Source organism: Chiroxiphia lanceolata, chromosome 6, assembly GCF_009829145.1.
Source record: "Chiroxiphia lanceolata isolate bChiLan1 chromosome 6, bChiLan1.pri, whole genome shotgun sequence".
NCBI lineage: Eukaryota > Metazoa > Chordata > Aves > Passeriformes > Pipridae > Chiroxiphia > Chiroxiphia lanceolata.
In genome coordinates, this window is record NC_045642.1 from 7,800,853 (window position 1) to 7,821,304 (window position 20,452).

General features: G+C 41.7%; 1 long non-coding RNA gene across 1 annotated transcript; it reads right to left on the minus strand.

The window, feature by feature from the left end:
• Positions 1 to 2: 2 nt before the first annotated feature.
• On the minus strand, positions 3 to 20,178 carry LOC116788380. Its single transcript, XR_004357620.1, has 3 exons — positions 20,010 to 20,178; positions 18,307 to 18,444; positions 3 to 48 (listed from the first exon to the last, which is right to left on the minus strand). It is a non-coding gene; the product is annotated as an uncharacterized LOC116788380 (long non-coding RNA).
• Positions 20,179 to 20,452: the final 274 nt, after the last annotated feature.

Genomic DNA, 20,452 nt, shown 5'->3' on the forward strand with positions numbered 1-20,452 from the left:
TTTATCCAAAGTATTAGTTAGATAGCATTCAGCAAATCACACTGAAGTCTACAAAGAGAACCTAGACTGAGCCTGCAAGAAATAGAGCCTTTGAGCTTCAAGCCAGCAAAGCTAGACGTACTTATAGTCTGTTAATTTTCTGTGTGTCTGTGATTTTGGAAACACTCAGAAGCCTCCTGCTGTTAGCAAGGCTGAACAACTCAGCATTTTTTTCGTGCCTCAGCCCTGGGAGGATCATAAAGTTTGATAGTCTTCTAAGTAGTTCATAGGTGCAGCAGAATGTGATAGGTGAGCTAACTCTGCAAATCCCTCAAAATGGGCCCTTACCTTCCTTTTAAGGAAGAGATGGAGGGTTCCCTCATCCTTATACCCAGTAACTAATAGATAGCACATCAGCCTCTGAGGACAAAGACCATTTTAAGGGGTCCTTACTTCTATTTAAAGTGAAACACAGCAACAGGTGACAGAACAGGAATAAATGAGAGCTTTGAGGAAGGCCTATGGGTTTGGACATAGCAATGTGTTACTGTGGCTTCATGGCTTCTGGACCACAGCCAGCCTGGGTTTCATCTGGGACACAGACTCTGCCTCTAGAGAAGCCTCATATGCCAAAAGGGCTGTGTGAATATCTCACAAATCACCGCAGAGCCAACCCCCTTGGAGGATGTGCTCTTTATTTTCAGCATGTTGTCTTTTCCTGACTACCTGATATTTTCAGGGGAGCTGTGCCAATTCATTTGTTACAATCAGAAGTATAAAGCAGCATTATTAAAAGATATATTTTAGGATGTTTATTCTATTGTTTTTAAGCATCCTCTGGAGATGTGAAAACATGGCTAGAAAAATAACTTCAATGTGCTGCCCCATTTCAACGCTGGAGTTTTGCCTTGCATTTTAATGTGTATATTTTCATGCCTCAGCTACACTAACTGTACTCCTTTCCTGTTTCTATTTATTTTGGAAGCAATATATGTTTACTAAATCAGTTGAAAAGTGTTAATGATCAGTTCATAGAATACTAATGTGGATTCAAATTACTTTCACATGAATCAAGACAAATTAAAAAATACTGTTTGATCATAAACTGCTTCAAATCCATGTCACAAGAATTCTAGTATCTCAAAATAAAGATTTCTTTTTTTTTTTTTCATTTGGTTAAGATCTCATTAGATATTGAATTGATCAAAAAGGTGTGGGCACAAGAACGCATGGATTATCCATGGTTCATGTAACGAAGAGAATGGATAAACCCTCTGTGTGTGTGTAAGTGTGGTAAGGGGGAGGGTATCAAAACCAGTTGCACCACAAGCAACGTCTCTGCCATGTGCCTGAAAAGGAAGAAAGAGACATGTAAGCGCAAGCACAAGAGTTGTGACATGGATACAAGCCAGCCCTGACTGGTAGCATATTATTCAGCCCTGAGAAATAGATGTGAAACCTGAAGACTGGTAACCTACATGGACAGTGGGTCAAAAGGTTTCCAACAGAAATTTTTGTTGCATCTCATCAAACTCACAGAAATTGAGGCATGCTCTGAAGATGAACCAATTCCGGTGACACTTCAGCTCGATCCTGTCTTGAATCTGAAACATGGCTGTGTTTCAGAACTGCCTTTCAAGTGTGTCTTACAGTCTAGAGGTAGGAACTTCCTACCTCTATGAAATTCCTACAGGTTTTAGTGGAGGAGAATAACCTAATTTAGTGACCTCCACTGGGGAAAAGCAGACGACTCAGATGCTGCAGCACACGTGCTGTTTGGGAGCGGTGTGCTAGCTAGGAGCATATGCCGTGCCCACCGGCCGTACCTACTCACAGGTGACAAGGAACACACAACCGCTGGCAAACCAGGCTTCATAGTTCTGCTGCTCACAGAAAGCCTTTTTCCCCCCCCATCTGTTAAAATCTGCCCTTTTCCAGGCTCCCAGAAGTTGTGAGTTAACCTCTTAGTGCTTTGTCACACGGGAATACACGTGCAAAACGCTTCTTACGTGGATGCATCGTGATAACACGCACGGTGGCTTTGCTGAGCGGGTCAAACTATTGTTACTGAACAAATCAATATTGGAGGGGAAAACCAGCTTTGCTAGGAAAATTGCAGCTGTACCAGGGCACTTGCTAGACCCCAGTGCAGTGAAGATGCACAGGCAGAGCTGCCTGTACTGTAGTACAGGCCAGTACTGGGCACAAGGATCTCCTTTTGCCTGGTAGAAAGCAGAAGTTTACAGTAATGACACTAATCATTGCATAGACCTTGTACACTGACCCATGAGGGAGTGGATACTAAGAACTTATCTCTGCCGTGGTTATCCTGAATTGGCTTTTAGGAATGTAAGGTAGGGTGTCGGACTGGGTTTGCATCCTCCACTATAATTTTGCAGAGGTCAGGTAGAACATTCAGCTGTTTTTTTACTTTTCAATTTTTTTTTTTTTTAATATACAAAAATTTAGCGTGGATATTTTATGCGTGACAATTAAGACTCATCTAGGAAAATATCAGAAGGAATAAGCTCTCCAACCTACTCTATTTCATTCAAGACAATTTTAGCTAACCGATTTTTAACAAATTTAAAACATTGCCCACATCTACTCTAGCTATGAGGCACTGGTAATCAAGTCAAGCACCATTGACTATGAGAATAGTGAACTGTATAAAATGACTTCTCAGCATTATGTAGTGTCAGAGCACAATTTAAATAACACGTTCATTATTCAAGGTCTCATAATTCGTACATATAGAAATAGATACAGGGAGCTGAAAGAGGCTTTCAAGCTTTCAACAGTTAAATAAATAAGCAACCTGTGTCATTACAACTGTACTGTACATTCTTTAAATACCTGATAGGTTGTTGGAAAGCCTTTTTAAAATGAAATGCAATAATACAAAGTGCTAATTTAAGATGAGAGATGCATATACAGTAGTGACGGTTGTTACATGTTGACGCTGCTTTTAAAGGAATGAACAGAAGATTTGAGAGCAACTGTGCTTTCTGAGTAGGAATCTCAGACATTATTATTATGTTGATGTACAAAAGGGTTCTTACAATTGCAATTACAGAAATCTAATATTAAAGTCATGCTCTTTTCTATAATTTTACTGGATGTTGGTGTTTGTTCCTGTGCAAGATGGAATTTATTGTGGAGGTTGTTGTCTTGATTTTCATATGCATTTAGAAGATTTCAAAGTAAAATTGTTGCAGTCACATTCTACCTGACACTTCTGGTAGAACCATAGTTGAAGAAGAGTATTCTACAGTTTTTTTAATAGTACTCAAACCCAGTCTCAGAGAATTTCCTGTAGCTCAATAATTTCATGTTATACTTAGATGAATGAGATTTACAAAATATAAATATGATGTGCCTATTTATATGGAGGCAAAATTTATAGATATATTAATCTGAGCTGTTTATAAGCAATTTTAAAATAAATTTACCAGTTTAGTACTGTCTTGTGTATTTTGTAAAAGACCAATAAATTTGACAAAAACTATTTCTTCACTATGAGAGCAGTAAAACAATTGAGCAGGTTGCCCACTCCAGAAGAAGGGTGGCTGCCCCATCCCTGAAAGTGTTCAAGGCCAGGCTGGATGCAGCTTTAAGCAACCTGATCTAGTGGAAGTTGTCCCTGACAAGACGAACTAGATGATCTTTAAAGTCCCTTCCAACACAAACATAGCTATAAGTCTGTGATTCTATTTAACAAAGACAAACCAAACAACAAAAAGACAAACACAAAAGAAAAAACAACCAAGTTTCACCCATCAATTCTCGCCAAAGCAAAAGAATTTCAGAAATCTTTCCTACACCTGACACTTGCCCACTTGGGCCCTGTTGTCTCTGCCTGCTGAATTTAAATTGTGAGAGAGAGATGAATTTATACCATGCTGGTAAGCATTAAGTATCTCAGCAGAAAACATTTTTCCTCCTTTTCTGAGAAGGTCTATGTCTCTAGACAGAGCAGGGCAGACAGCTGTGTTCCCCTCCTTACAGATGAGAAACACTGTCCTCTTCTGACTGGCACTTGGAGCAAGCCTTTCTTTTGGAGACCTGGCATTTCTGGGGCATTTCTGAGCTTACCATTCACTCACTGTTGACCTCACAAAGCAGCCTTCCCAAAGGAAAATGCTATTTCCCTCACCTGAGAACACACAGGGAGGTCCATGTGTTCCTCTTTCTGAGTAGTCCTCCTCAGACATCCATTTAGCAGTAGTGCAGGGATTGAAAGTATTCTTGATGCCTTATAAAGCTTTACTTTACCATTTGCCATCTTCATTGATACTACAAGCCTTGTCCTTTGTCTTTCAGTTCCAGATATGTGGCCTGCCTACATCACTCCCTGAGTTTCAACAAATTCTATTGCCTTGTTCAGTCCATAAAACAGCCAGACAGCTGGAATCTCTCCACTGCCCTTTCCTAACTTTCTTCCTGACTTTTATTTCACCATAGCACATAGAATTTGCTCCATAGCATTACTACCACACCATATCCTATATTGAAAGCATCCTCTCCTTCTTAATACTTCTCAATGTTAGCAAGCTAGTGATGCTTTAATCCAGTTTTTAGGCATTTCTACCACTGGTTCATGGCAAAACCTCATGTAGAGTTTTTCTTCCACACTGATCACTTCTCCATACACAATTCTTCCTCAATACTTGTTCATGACTAAGAGGGAGATATTTCATATTTACCAATGGATAAGAACGCACACAAACTCTCATCTAGTCCAGCAGGTCTTGCAGTATCTTGCTTATATATTGTTGTTTTACTTCAGCATCTCAAAACATCTCCTGCCAAACATAGATGCTTCACAGTACGTTCTAATCCCCCCTGGGAATTCCTAGTGCAATTCAGCTGCACATTTGGATGCTGTGCACCTTCCTCTGTACACCCTGATTTCCTCTAGTAGAAAAACTGTCTCTGTGTAGGGAGGACGCTACTATATTTTCCCCAAAGTCCCGCAGACTGAATGGTCAGGAGATCATGACTCCAGACATGCTGTGGAAAACACTTTCCCTATAGGGCACCAGCAAGTACCTTAGTGCTGGTTTAAACTGGCTTTACTGAGGTCAGCTGACCTGCAGGAAGTTGCAGTGGATTTGACATTTAGCATCATCTGGCTATTAAAAAAACCCCACCAGGCCACGTCATTCATTCAGTGACCATATCCTGTGTCCCTGTGTTTCTTCTGCTGTCTGTGATGCTCTTTCGGGTAGCTAGCTCTGTACATGAACATATCCCTGTAGGTCAGGCTCAGATCCATCCTTGCCCCGTGCCCTGTCTTTGAGCTATTAGTAGGAGATTCTTAGAGGACAAGAATAAGAAACAAGACAAATCAGAAATCCCTGTGCATCTCTCAGCTTCCAGCAATCAGCTGCTCAGAGGACCTTGAACCGGAGTTTGCCACGGTACCATCATGTTAATAGTCCCCCATGGACCTATCGTCAGCAATACATCTTATTTTTTTGAACTTGTAGCATCCTGTGGAACGAGTTCCACAAAATAATTATGCCCTGTATGACAAAAGTTTGTTTTAAATTCCCTGTGTGATTATAACATTGGAACCCCCTTAGGTCCTGTATTGTCAGAAACAATGCATTAGTCACTCCCTAATCGCTTTCTCCATGACACTCATTATTGTGCACATCTCTGTCTTTTTCCCCTTAGTGGATCCTCTGAAGGGTCTAGATTATTTACTCTCTCTATCTGTTATATTTCTCTGTTCCTTTCTATCCCTTCGAAACACAGAAATCAACCAAATAAAGGATGCAAGATAAGGCACATTAGATATGCCTGTGACATAGATTTTAACAGTTTGATTTGACTTGCCTTGGTTGTGACTAAATGGTAGTTAGCAAGTAGACCACCAGCACAAAAATCCAAACAACAATTAAAATATCATTGGCTAGCAAATGGTAGTAGCAATAAACAGATTAGTTCCTCAAGGAATAATGTGAAATAAAACAATAAAATAAACAGGTGGAATAAAAAATGATCACAAGATAATTTCCAAAACTAAACAACCAGTTCTTATCCCCAACATCTAGTGAAAGCTCCTTTGCTCAGGGAGGAAATTCCTGAGGTTTACCACTTCGAGGGAATGAAAAATAAAGGGAAATGCAGAGTTGACTCTCGAGGTCTCTGTGATACAGCAGACAATTGCATCTGCTCTGCTATTGACCCTTTGAACAGGGTTTCAGAAAATCCATGCATTTAAGAAACACTACATGACAGCTTATTACTTCCTAGAACTGTCACATCTCTGGCTGCAAGTGACTCAGCTGAACAAATATCAGCTCATACATTATCATGTATCTGTGAGCAACAAGATTGGTTTTCTTATGCATGGTCAGCACAACACTTTTTCTCTTCTGAAGGAAAAAAAAAAGAGATATTTAGGCTGAACATCTCAGTATTTTCATAAAACGCCTCTCGAAGCAGCTGCATCTCTGGACAATTTCAAAGCACCTGAATAAGAATTTGGGCTCCTCAGCAGTGCTTGCTTTGTGCTGGCAAACTCTGCCATTCCTCTCTAATGCCATTCCTCTCTGCCATCTCTTCCCTAAGACAAAGAATGTTTGCAGTCACAATTAGCCAAGGGGTGGCAAAATCCCAGCAAGGATGCGACAGCCTGTGACTGGTTCAGTCCCTTCACAAGCTGAATCTCACACAGCCTATGTGACCATTGCAAACTGCCTTGTTCTCACATGCTTTTCTCTTACTCTTTTCTCCCCAGTGAAACAAAAATTTCTCATTAAAAAAAAAGGCTTAAAAAAAAGACTTTTATACAGCAGCCAGTAACCAATTTAAGAGCCAGTTACTGAGGTAACATCACTGGGATCTGGAATGGCCTTCTAACTAAGAATTAGTACCCTTAATGACCTATAGAATTAAGCAACCAAGCCCTTGTCTGGTGCACAGACCCTGTGCAGGTGACAGAGATCCAGACAAGCTGTCAATAATTATGCAAGAACATACTCCCACACAACCTGCCCAGCTTAACAGAAAGCATTGCTCTTTTCTTTGATCTTTTAAGTCAGTGGATATTTGGATATTCTTCGAGGAAACACTAATATGCCAAGTCTCCTCTGTTATCATTAAGAAAACATTAAACAGGTCAAGCAGGTGCCTCTTGTTCTGCTGGCTTTACTAATCTAAAGGTTCATCTGTCAATTGACAGGCAGCTATCGCAAAATCCACGAAATATGTGTGTGAAAACAACTTCTCTCCCTATGCTTCCAAATAGAGATACTGTTACTTATTCATCACTTGATAAGTGTTTCAGATTCCTTCTCCAGCAATAAAGAACTTGCACTTCACCCGAGTGAATATCCACCCCATGGCAGATGCAAACCCCAAGTGTTGCCGTTTCCTAAGGGTAAAATGCACAGTTGTAAACCTGGCTGGACTCCAGGGCCCTCCTGCTATCTGGGCTACCTCAGGTTCATGTTATGGGTCCAAACCAAGAAGAATGACTTGCTATCTGTAGAAGGCATCCAGCCAGAGCTTTTTGACTTCCACACACTCCCCTTCCTTCTTGTTCTCACCTTTAGAACTGAGGACAGTTGTTTTATCACACAACAGCTACAGGATGGACAAGGGATCAGACCCAGCCAGCAGGGGTTTAGGAAGGGCACATCCTGTTGACCTGCCTGATCTCCTTTTATGATCAGGTGACCCGCCTGGTGGATGGGGGAAAGGCTGTGGATGTCATCTACCTGGGCTTCAGCAAAGCCTTTGACACCGTCTCCCACAGCACACTCCTGAAAAAGCTGCAGCCCATGGCTTGGACAGGGGCACTCTGTGCTGGGTTAGGAACTGGCTGGAGAGCCACACCCAGAGAGTGGTGGTGAACGGTGCTGCATCCAGTTGGCAGCTGGTCACTAGTGGTGTGCCCCTGGGATTGGTGTTGGGCCCAGTCCTGTTTAATATCTTTATCGATGATTTAGATGAGGGGGATTGAGTCCATCATCAGCAAATTTGCAGATGACACTAAGTTGGGGGGGGTAGTGTCGATCAGCTGGAAGGCAGGAGGGCTCTGCAGAGGGACCTGGACAGGCTGGAGAGTTGAGCTGATTCCAACGGGATGAGGTTCAACAAGGCCAAGGGCCTGGTCCTGCACTTTGGCCACAACAACCCCCTGCAGCGCTACAGGCTGGGGACAGAGTGGCTGGAGAGCAGCCAGGCAGAAAGGGACCTGGGAGTCTGGATGGACAGGAAGCTGAACATGAGCCAGAGTGTGCCCAGGTGGCCAAGAAAGCCAATGGATCCTGGGCTGGATCAGGAGCAGTGTGGCAGCAGGACCAGGGAGGTGATTCCCCTGTACTCAGCACTGGTGAGGCCACACCTGGAGTGCTGTGTCCAGTTCTGGGCCCCTCAGTTCAGGAAGGACATGGAGGGGCTGGAGCAGGTCCAGAGAAGAGCAATGAGGCTGGTGAAGGGACTTGGACACAAGTCCTATGAGGAGAGGCTGAGGGAGCTGGGGCTGTTCAGCCTGGAGAAGAGGAGGCTCAGGGGAGACCTCATCACTCTCTACAACTCCCTGACAGGAGATTGTAGCCAGGTGGGGTTGGTCTCTTCTCCCATGCAGCTATCAGCAAGACAAGAGGGCACAGTCTTAAGTTGTGCCAGGGGAGGTTTAGCCTGAATATTAGAAAAAAAATTTTTACAGAGAGACTGATCAGACACTGGAATGGGCTGCCCAGGTAAGTGGTGGATTCTCCGTTCCTGGAGGTTTTTAAGGTGAGACTGGATGTGGCACTTAGTGCCATGGTCTGGTAACCGTGGTGGTGTTGGATCAAGGGTTGGACTTGATGATCTTGGAGGTGTTTCCTAGTTGATTCTATGATTCTGTGATTCTGTGATTCTATGATCAACAGAAGTGATGCTGATTCGAAAGATAGGCATCCTCAGGCAAGCATAACTGGATTAGCAAGCCAGCACTGGCAAGCCAGTCATGGTGTGAGAGGAGAGAATCACAGAATCATTTAGGTTGGAAAAGACCTCTAAGATCGAGTCCAGCTGTTAACCCAACACTTCGAATTCCACCACTAAACCATGTCCTTAAGTGCCACATCCATGTGTCTTTGAAATACCTCCAGGGATGGTGACTCCACCACTGCCCTGGGCAGCCTCTTCCAATGCTTGAAACCTTTTGGTGAAGAATTTTTTTTCCTGATATCCAATCTAAAACTCCCCTGGTGTAACTTGAGGCTCCTTCTTCTTGTCCTATCGCTTGTTACTTTGGAAAAAAGACTGACATGGAAGATGACATCTCTTCTCTGGTGGGAATTTTAAAGAGACTTTTATGGAATTCATTCACATAGTGTGGTGGAAGAAGGCAAAGAAAGATTGTATAAACCAGTCTTCATGCTGGCTTGTGGCACGGAATATACAGTGAAGCAGGGAAGGAGGAGAAAAAAAATTCTGCTGACCATCTGAATTTAGGTGGTCAGGGAAAGGGCTTAAATACAATCTCCAAATGGCAAAGGTGGCAAAAGCAGCTTTTCACCTGGACAAAATGAAAGAGCTGCAGACACAGAGAAATTCACAGAGTGGGGAAGGGCCATTTGGGTTAGGAACTCTGGCTAAGATGACCCTTTGGAGAAGTTACCATAGGTTAGAATAAAAAGAAATGTTGAAAAATGAGAGCATAATGCCTATTCAGTAGATGGGAAGTATATTTTTTTTTAAAGCTGACATAATTTTTTTATTTGTCAAAAAATTCAGTTGTAAAAAATAATTTCATTTATGTTTTGAGTTCATATTTTTAAAAGTTTTTGCATTGCATTCTGTTAAAGAACAACACTACTCAAAATGTGTAGGAGTAAAACATTAAAAACTGACAAAAGCACTGTTATTGGTCATCTTATCTGAATATGGGTGTATCAAATAGTATTTCCAGTGTTTCCATTATTTTTTTAAAAATGCCTTTTGACTACATTCAGAACAGGAATTATGAAAATATATTTATCTTTCCAGGAGAGAAAATACTTCAAGTATTTTAAACTGGCTACTTTATAGATATGTAAAGGAAAAAAATTCATCAAATAATAATTGGAGAGATCGTGAATGGTCAGCTATAATGTGCTATTTGAATCAGTTTGTAAAATGAAGTAATATTTTAAAAAATTTTAATACAGGCAGACACAAAGTCAGATATGTCAGAAGAGAGAATGTAGGTCACACTAACAACACAGAATACCATATCCTGAAATGCAGTGACACTGAAAAGGACTTCAGAAAATCAATTTACCATGAATTCCCCATGCAATCTATGGGCTAAGGTTAATGCAATACTTGCATGATTATGCAGGAGACCATGATATTACAGGTATGTATCACTGATGGGACCAGCATGGCTATGTCCAGTTCTGGTATCCAATTTTCAAATAATGATGATTCTGGAATACTGTAAGGGAATCAAGAATGAGTCACTAAATAATTTGAAATTGTGGAAGCCTTACCTGTGCATAACATACAGCAGAAGGCCACCCCAGGAAAAGGGCAGGGATAACTCACCACAGTGTCAGTGAAGTGCTGTGAAGGGAAAGCCCTGACACCAGTGGACTTGCAATTAGGGAGCAAAACCACTGAAGTAAGTAATTAAGAAAGAGAAGGCAGACAAATTCAGGTTGGAAAAAAAATTGTGTGTTCTTTTAAAAAGTAAAGTAAGGATTAGGTTAAAATTAAGTGCTTGAGAGCACTGGATATAATAAGCTGATGTCTTTTCAGTAAGAATGACTGCCCTTACAAAAGATACACTGCAGCTTGTCTGCGACCTGGGGCTGAAATCACATGACTGGCATGATACAAGAAGTAACACTAGATGTCCTTAATAACCATAAAGCCTCAAAATCATAATACATTCACTAGAGTATGAATATTTTGACACAAAGAGGAAGGAGAAATCAAGGAAAAATAAATATTATGTTTACGTGGTCAGCTGTTTACCAGTTAGCTTTCAAAGCAGAGGAACCCCCAGCAGGTGAAACCAAAACAAAAATACACGTGCTACTGTCTTTAAAAATGCAAGATAGAAACTAGGTCTGGGAAAAAAAATATTTTTTGACTATTTGCTTGTGAAAAAAAGCAACACTTTCTTGCACGCACACAGAGGCACATAGCCAAGAAGCAGAAGGACTGAAAGAGGGACAAATGAGTATTTAAGGATGATGTGTTCAAAGATCCCAAATATTTTATTTACACCTGTATTCAAAAGAGGATTTTAAGCTGTCATTTCAGCACATTATTCTCCCATGTCAGGAAAATAAATCAATATTAAAGACTGTTACCAAGGCAGTAAGTGCTACAACATTTGCATTTAGGAGCAACAGATCTCCAGAACTGGCTTGTGTGCATGCAAATATTTTCAAGGAAGTGTCGAAGGAACTAATTAAAAACCCCTACATCCTTGCTCGTTACCATCAGCTGCCGGAAAGCTGGAAGCTGCTATGTGAGTATTAGCTTTAAAAAACATGTTGAGCCAGCCTTGAAAATTTCAGCCTAGTAAACTTTACCACCAGGAAAACAAAACTCTTAAAACAAAAATAAAGTATGAAAAGAACCAGACTGTCATTATATAAAAGAAAGATAATAGTGCAGAGTTTTTAAAAAGAAAATGAAGCTCAGAATGTTACCAACTGCCTCAAGTACAAGTATATCTGATTAATCTACTGCTCTTTCTAAAAACAGCTGATAGCCCTCATCACACAACGTGACAAAGGGAACAAAACCAACTTGGGAAGTAAAAATCACCAAAGAAGAAGAAGAAGAAAAGGCTTTCAACTGCTTTGACAATGAGGTGACTCAGAGAACTGTGTTAGGTACAGCGCTGTTTCATATGTTAGCAAACAGGAGAAGGGGCTTAAAAATCCAGCCGATAACATTGGAATTTGATACAATTATTGAGGCTTGTCCGATATTATGAGAATATTAGGAACCACTTCAGAAGGACCAAATAAACTAACTAAATAGGCAAAGCGATGGCAAACGAAGGTCACAGGAGAGAGAGACATGTGAATGCATATTAGAAAGAATTTCTCCCATGCATCTGTGCTAAAAGGCCAGCACTGCCACCGCCTTCGAGCTCACACAAAACCGTGTCTGTGGGCAGTGCTATTGACAGGGCTGGAGGAGCTCCGGTAGGAAGCGAAATGCGTGTCTGGATCGGGACCTCCACTGAATCTGTGACCGTTGTGGGGGGAGGTGGGATGGAGTAAAACCGTGGGCAGCTGGCCGACAATCTGTCCATGTGCAAGACTAGGCAAAGAAATAAAGCAAAACAAAACATGTTCCTTCTGCTTCACCATAAACAACTCGGCCACGAAAAGAAAGACTAGGTGCAGACTGAGCTAGGAAAAAGGGAGGCCATTACAATTTCATTTTGTAAAGGAGTGATTTGGCCTTTCTGCTCAGCATAGCCCAAGGAATTGCAGAAATGAAATGGGTCCCAGAAGAGGCCACAGAAATGATTATCTTGCTGAGGAGAGAGCAGAGGGAGGCTCACCCCCGGTGACGCATCCATCCGCTCCCTGCAAGAGCCGAGCTGGGATCAGGAGACCCTGGTAAGGAGCTGGAGCAAATTACCTGGGGAATTACCCCGGGAACCCGGGAGGGGTCGGAGGAGGTGCGTGGTGGAGTCACGTTTTCCTGCAGTGCTCCCAGCCCCTATGGAGAGGGCTTGCCCCAGGGAGACTGCAAGCCCTCACGACCCCAGAATGGGCATCAGGACCCCACTGTGAGGACCACAGCTCAGAGAGCTGGGCTGGCACGGGTGTCTCCATCCCCCCATGCAAGAAAGACCTGCCAGCACAGGAGATTTTGAAGCCAGGGTAAGGGCCAAATGCCTTAAGCACTCCACTGCTGTAGCCGAACTCCAGAGATTCTGGAATAATATTGGCTTCATTTATGTGAAAAGGAGGGGCTTTGTGCAAACCTGGATGTTTTAAGATTAAACAAAAAGGGTCTATCTTCATAATGGAAAAAAAAAAAAAACATTTTGTCATAACTAAGTTTCTGAAGACATCAGTGACAAACCACAAATTGCTCAGTATTTTCTGCTATAACAAGCAGATACAGAACAGAATAGGAAAATATCTGTGTGTTTCACGTTATGCTTTTATGTACTGTGCGCTGAGCTCGCCCAAGAGCTAAACAGCATTTGATTTGTGCCTAACAATAAATAGAAAAAGGATTGCCAATTAAGAATGTGGGGCAGCTATTTTTAACGAAATGTTTTTAAACTTTTGGCTAAGTACGAGAGAAAGGCAGTGCCATCTGTCGGGGAAACGCGGCCGGTTCAGGGACCGCGCGGGCTCGGCGCTGCTGCGCCTTGGGGAGAACAAAAGCCCGGTCAGGCTCAGGGACAAGCCTGGCTTGACGCGGGATAAACTTTTACTGATGAACAGAAAGAAGAAGTAAAATAATCTGGATGGATTCAACGCCGGACTGCGCAAACCAGCAGCTATCAGGTGTATTTAGCAGCAGTTTCAGAGGCACGGAGGCCGGACGTGGGACACGGGGTGATGGAGCGAGGAGAACAGGAGAAGCCACATCAGGGTAAATTCCACCCCACTTTGGCCACTGCAGCAGCCACGGAAACGTTCCTTCCTTGCCACTTCATGAGTCAGCACTTCCAGCGTCGAGATTTTACACTCAAATTGAAACATGCATGGGAGGAAGATAATCCGAGCTCCACAAAGGGATAAGATGGCAAGCTTAGGTGGTTTGTCAAGGACTGGGGCTCAGGCAATTTTTACTCAGCATTTCCACACTGCCAGTGGTTTCACTTTAAATACGCAGCAGTCGAATGGTTGTAGCCAAATGCAGGTTTCAATAGTTGCACTGAATTTGAAAGCCAATGTATTTAACATTTAAATACTCTGCATGCACCTTATGAATTATTTACCTACACCAGCCTTTCCGGAGATGTAGGGATATTCTCACACCCACACATGCGTAGCAGCACAAACACATCTATGTACATCAGCTGAGTCTTCCAGCTAATCATGCTTTTCTGTAGCTATTTAGCATGCTGCTATTTTCATTTACAGGTCAGGGTGGGTAGTGGATATCAAATATGGACATTTTTTTGCCCAGTGAGGGACTGACACATCGGCTAGAATCACGTTGATGGTTATTCAACAGAACTGCAGTAGCCGCTATTTTTGCTCCATTCCCACAGCAGCAATAAAACAGGAGCACAAAACAGAAAGTGACACACCAGATACATTGAACAGCAGCTGCCCTTAAAATCCGAGCAGTCCCCATGGACTGATTTGCCATTTGAAAACGTTACCTTTTTTTTTCTTCCCCCACCCCTACTAAGGGGGTGCAATTAAAGAAGAAGAGGGGGAAAGATGGGATCATACGAGCAGTAAGAGCAAACAGTGAGACCAAAAATACATGATCGTGCTCTGGGAGATGTGTGGAAGGGAGTGCATCAGCAAGGTGCTTTCTTTAAGAAAAAATTATCATGAATAGCAAGTGGACAGATTCCTGCTGCACTGTCTATTCTTGCCTGATTAGTAAAAAAATTCATTTTTTAGTTGATACCAAAGTAAGAAGTTGTCTATGAAAGCCATGTAAATAGTGAAAGCACACATCAAGTGTGCCCTTGGGCAGGATTAATGTATAGACAACCTTTTGGAAAAGCATATTTTTCTTTTTTAAATGGATAAATGTATTTCGAACAGGAAGTATTTTGTATTTTGAAGCAGGAAGACTTATTTTTATGGTGTTCCATGCTGCCCTGTTTTAGGTATTGCACATCTTAAGATATGGAATGAAAAAAGCACTTCTCTGGTGCCAAAGGGGAGCAAGACTTGAAAGAACACAAAAGTACCACTTAACTTGTAAGAGGTGCACTCTGAATTTTTTTTTCCAGCTGAACTCTGTAAGTGTGCAAAATCTGAGAAACAGAATATTAATCTTTGATGAAGCAAACCTAAAACTGTATAGGCTTGGATTGCAATCATAATGATATTGTATTCAAATGCCAGGGCTCCCTTCTGAATAAATTCACCTAAAGTATTCTGTAGAGCAATATTCCATGGGGAGACTGAACTAACCTCCACTTTCAAACTCAAGATGATACACAGCCCAACCAGAACCAGAATTGGAGCTAAAAATATTCAAAGACCCTGTCGCTGCATAGCTTGTGATAGTAGTCTTTTTTTCATAACATATGTTCACAGATATGTCATCATCATCTGTTGTCAGACTACTGGCAAATAAAGACTTGCGAATTTTCCTGCATTTTTCACATCTCTGCTTGTTTCCCCTCCTCTTATTATATACATTACATTTATTTCTTCTGATTTAGGTAGGACAGGAATCCATTTCTATATCCTGCACACACGCTCAAGAGTTTAAGACTCGAGTCACCCTTTTATTTAATATCAACAAACAAACCAGCCAAATTTGATCCTGGATGAAAACATAACTATCAGCATAGTAAAGCTCAGCTAAAAAGACCTGTCCCCAGTACTTCTAGCCATGGGATCTGGAAATACTTCCAAGCTGCTATGACTGTTCTGCCTGCATGTCAAGATGAGCCCCAAGACTTAATCTTCTCTTATTCTTTGATTTTCACTGGGAGAAGGTCAAGGTGTGCAGGTTAGGAACATGCCAGAGCATGCTGTAAAAGGTCTGGATGGTCTGAACAATAAGGCACTGGGACAGCAGGGCACAGGCACAGAGTATGATATGGATTTTGCTATTTGCAGCACTGGAATGGGGCCTTTTTTGCCCAAAATGTAGGAATTTGCAGTACAGAAAATTACTTTCCAAAGGGTGAGAGCAAGTGAGTATTAACTGACATTAGTGGCTGGTACCCACTGCTAGAATTCTGTCATCATACCCAATAAGCCACAGTTTTTCTCCACAATCTATTATTCCATGTAGTCAGACCTAGAACAGCAAGCAAGGTAAATAAATATGTGCAGAACTTCACATCTCAGGGGGATGACCCCAGTGAGTAAAGGCAGAACTGTAGTAAGATGTGTACTGTCAATGTTCACAATGCTCAAAGCCATCCACTAGTAAATTCCATTTACTTAGGGAAGATACACCAACCATGCAGATTTTAAGGCTATGAGTTAGTTTCCCTGATGCTGATGGGAATTTTAACCTTAGTCAAGGAAGTATCTGGGCCTGAAGGAGCCTGAAGACACCAATAATCACTAGCAGGTGATGAGTGTCTGTGTTGAATGATCCCATTTAAAATCCTGCCAGGCATCTATTTGCCTCTTCAGCTCCTTAGTTACTTTTGTGTATCTGGCCTTTGTTATTTGGAGAGTCTTTGGTTTATTCTTCTTTCTATAGTCTTTTGTCTTTGAAGGATTGATTTATTGCTATCTGATATGAGCTACATAATCCAACAAAAATGCCTTGTCTGAACAGTTTATAGTTCTGCTTAAGATTTATGTTTCATCCATCCTTCCAAGGAAAGTACTTGCTTTTTCTTCTTTACGATTTTAAAGGTTTACCTATTCAGAAATAAAATCCTCTTCTAGGAAAGGAAATTAACCTAAAATCTGATTCACTTTAAAGTCTGAGATAGCTCAATTTCGGATGTGCTTTTTGTAACATAAAAACCATACACGTTCCCTGCTATCCATGTTCCCCAGTACATTTTTCCTAATACACTTGAATTGTTCCTACCTCTCACTCCAGCTCTTCCTCAGAAATTTCTCATTTTTCTCCAAACTTTTCTTTTTGTGGTTTCACCTGGTTTAAAACACTGTGGCCAACACAGTTTTTACTGGTTTCACCTTGTCTTCAACTTTGTCTTGAATCTCTTCCACACCTTGGGAGGACTGTTCTATCTTCAGCCCGTGCATAATTGTTTCCTTAATTATTTAACCTCTTACCCACCACCTTTCACTCATCCTGAAATCCCTTTCTTCAATTCCCTCCTAATAACAGATTCTGCATTAAAATCCTCATGAAAGCAAATGTTGGGAAAGCTCCTGTAACAACATATGGTTTCTGATGCAATAATGAATGCTGCAGATTAACATAAATAGCTCTTTTACTTCTCAGTAAATGGTTCTATTAGAACATCATAAACATTCTGCAAGGCACCTCATTGCTACCAAATGCAAGATATGGACAGTCCTGAGACCAGCAGTTTTATGCCTACTTGTGTGGGCAATTCAGTCTCCCAGTTGTGGAATTGCCTGGGGAAACCATGAACTCCGTAGCTCACTGAGCTGCAAGGGTGGGAACTCCAACCAGGGACTTATCACCTCCTTCCAAAATTGCACACTGCCTAAACTGTTACCTTGGTTTGGAGCCCTCAGTCTGCTGGAGAGTTGTAACACCTTCACAGCACCATTGTACCAAGGACTGGGATCAAGAACAGAACATGGTCCTCTGGATCTGAATGTTCAGGAATCAAAGAGGCTGTGGGGGGAGGGCAGGAGAGAGAAAAGGGAGACATGGCCTGGGCTTCTCTTCTGCAAAAGTTCTGGTCTCAGCTGTTATGCCTGGGAGTATTTTGCTGTGGAAGACAGTGACATTAGTACTCTGATAATCCAAAGTATTTTTCAACATCCTCCAGTTTGTGGATACACTCCTAAGTTAATACATAAAGAATGACATGCATGCAGTTTTCACACCAGCAAAACTCACATTCAAAGTGAGAATCCCGTGGAAATTAAAAGCTTCTGAAAAATCAGGTGCCTTTTATATGGACTCCTTGACTCATGTGTTTAGCTATGCTTTTCTTGCCTCAGCTGCTCTTCCTCAAAGGTGTCAGAAGTTCTACAGCCTCTGCGTACCTCAGCAGAAGGCACAGGGTGCTTGATGTCTCTTAATGATCACCCCACTAATTTTTATGCCATTGATCTCTGCAGCAGTGCTTACTATGCACAAAATATGATAATATTAAACATTCTAAAAAGGGGGTTTTTTTCTGTTTCATTTCAAACCAAATATTTCTGATTAAGGGAGTCAGTTCAATTCCTACCACAGTTTGCATCTAAACCTTTTTAATGGTTATAATAATCTTCTATACCTAAAAAAAGAGCGATGACTAACATTAGGTGTGCAAGCAAATATTTTTAACCCCAGAGCACAAACAAGGGTGGGCAGGTAGGCTTTGTTGCTCTCAGCTAAGCTACATATGGGATTTCTGATGTGATCATTCACATTTACTATGACTGTCAATCCAACATCTGCTGTTGCCATATTGGACTGTGAATATTTCAGATCAACAACTGAAATCCAGATGTGCTTGTGTCATGAGCTCTATGCACTCTACTTGAAATGATTTGTCTTCAAAAACAGAATTATGGGTGCACTCACGCTTGCAGCAGTATCCTGAAATGTTCTCGTGCACAGCAGAGCTTTTGTGGCAGAACTCAGACACCTGGGTCCAAACTCTCTGACACTCTGGGCAAGAGGCACGTGCAGATAGGACTCCCTCCCTTCTCGGTGCAACAGCTGGAGGTAGAAGACAAACCAGCATCACATTCTATGCCATTATTATCCCCATTTCTAATTTAATTCTTTTGCACTAACCTCCCCCAAAATTTTACTATGCAGTCTCCCTTCTAAGGATAGCATAACATACGGTCTCAAAATCAACAAAAGCCATGCTTGTTTTTTTCCTCATGTCTCTCCACACAGCTGAGTAATTTTAAAAAGAAAAAGGTTGTTACAAGCAGTACATTTGTGACCCTGTCTTGTCTCTTTTTGACTGCTCGAGTTGAGGATTTCCACCCTGGTTGCTGGCTTCACCTTCCTTCCCTCTGTAGGGGGACTGGAGGAATGAGAGCTGTAGGAGAGTTGAAGGGTTGATGAGGTGTAAGGAGCAAAAGGGGCAGGATGGGCACATCACATAACCTGGGGGTATGGCTATGAGAATTTTTCAGACTGACTTTATTATGAGAACCAAGGGGTTAATTTAAATATGGAGAATTCTGCATGTATCTAATACTTCAACATCCTGCCCCAAAACAATGGAATATTTCTTGTTATGACAAAGGAAAGCTGTTGTTAAAGCTTAGCTCATATCAGAATGTCTTAAGACCAAATATTAGTTTTTTTCTGTTTTCTCCTCTCACCAAGCCTGGGTACTAACTGGTGCTAGAGGTGGGGTTCACATACACACGTGAAGAGCCACACACCAAACTCTTCATCTGTTTAGGAATCAAACATGGAGGCCTGGACACCAGCCCTCAACTTTCAAGCTAAAAACATTCACAGATTTGACCAGCGCTGGAGTTTAAAGTATTGCTGCTTTCAAAGGAGTACGGAGGACTGCTCATTTCCCTGTGTGTGGTAAAACACACAGAATTGCTCTCTGTCCACCATTAGCATGGTCCAAGGTGGCTTTCAAACTCCCTGTGACATGATGGGGAAGTACAGGAGTGCACACAGCTACACAGCATCTCTCAGGGCAGCTGTGCACAGCCTTGCTCGTGGCTGTAGAGAAACATATACCCCCAGGACAGAGAATGGACTCACTCTGCCTAGAGCCACACTTCAGGATTGTGCCACAGAGTTGAAAACCACTGCACTGGGGAGAGTAAAAAGACAGAAAAGAGGTACAGGGAAGTGTTCACCATAGCCAGGGAACTTACATTTACCCATCTGAGCTACTAATGCAGTTTATTTTCCTAATTCTGCTCGTTAACACATTTATTGGATCACTTAGTTCAGATGTGTGTAACTTCGGAAGCGTGTTCCTTGGTTTGTACATGGTACTTCTCATCTTCTAAGCAGAATTTATATTTTTAGACACAAGCCAAAGCAAAGGTGCTTTTAAGAAAACAGCTGCAACCAAGCAGGAGTATTCTGACAAAAAAAATAATTCACTGGAAAATACTGATTCATGGAAGCCTGCCTTTGCTTTTTTTTTTTTTTTTTTTTTTTTTGGGGTAGGAAGAAGGTCAGAGAAATATTTTTCAGAACTTTAACTTTTTGTAAGAAAAAGCTGTAGAGAATAAACACATTACTGCATTCACCTGAGACCCAGGAGACCCAGATTCAACTTAGAGCTTTACCTGATTTAATTTTGGCCTCAGCAAATCCCCGGTGAATGTCTCAGTCAAGTGCATACATCTCAGCCTCTGGTATCAGCCCAGGGAATTTATGGAGTCTGGGAGTGTAAAATGTTCCCTGGATACTCCTCAAGAAGGCATGACAATGGCAGGAGTGGAATCCAGACCTGCACAAATGTTGGGAAAGAAAAACACGTGCAAAAACAAACTTGCCCAAATGAAATGAAAAAAATCTCAATTTACAACATGTCAGTCAGAAAATGTGCTAAAACAGTAAGAAGCTGAGTTCCTCTACCATAAAACCTGGGAAAACTGAGTGTCTTCCATGAGGACTGAAATTCCCATTTTTGGTGATAAATATGCTTTAAACCATCCTCTTGAAAAAAATATAAGGACCATGAAATTCTGATATCCTGAAGTCAGAGGAAAATTCCCAGTGACTTTAT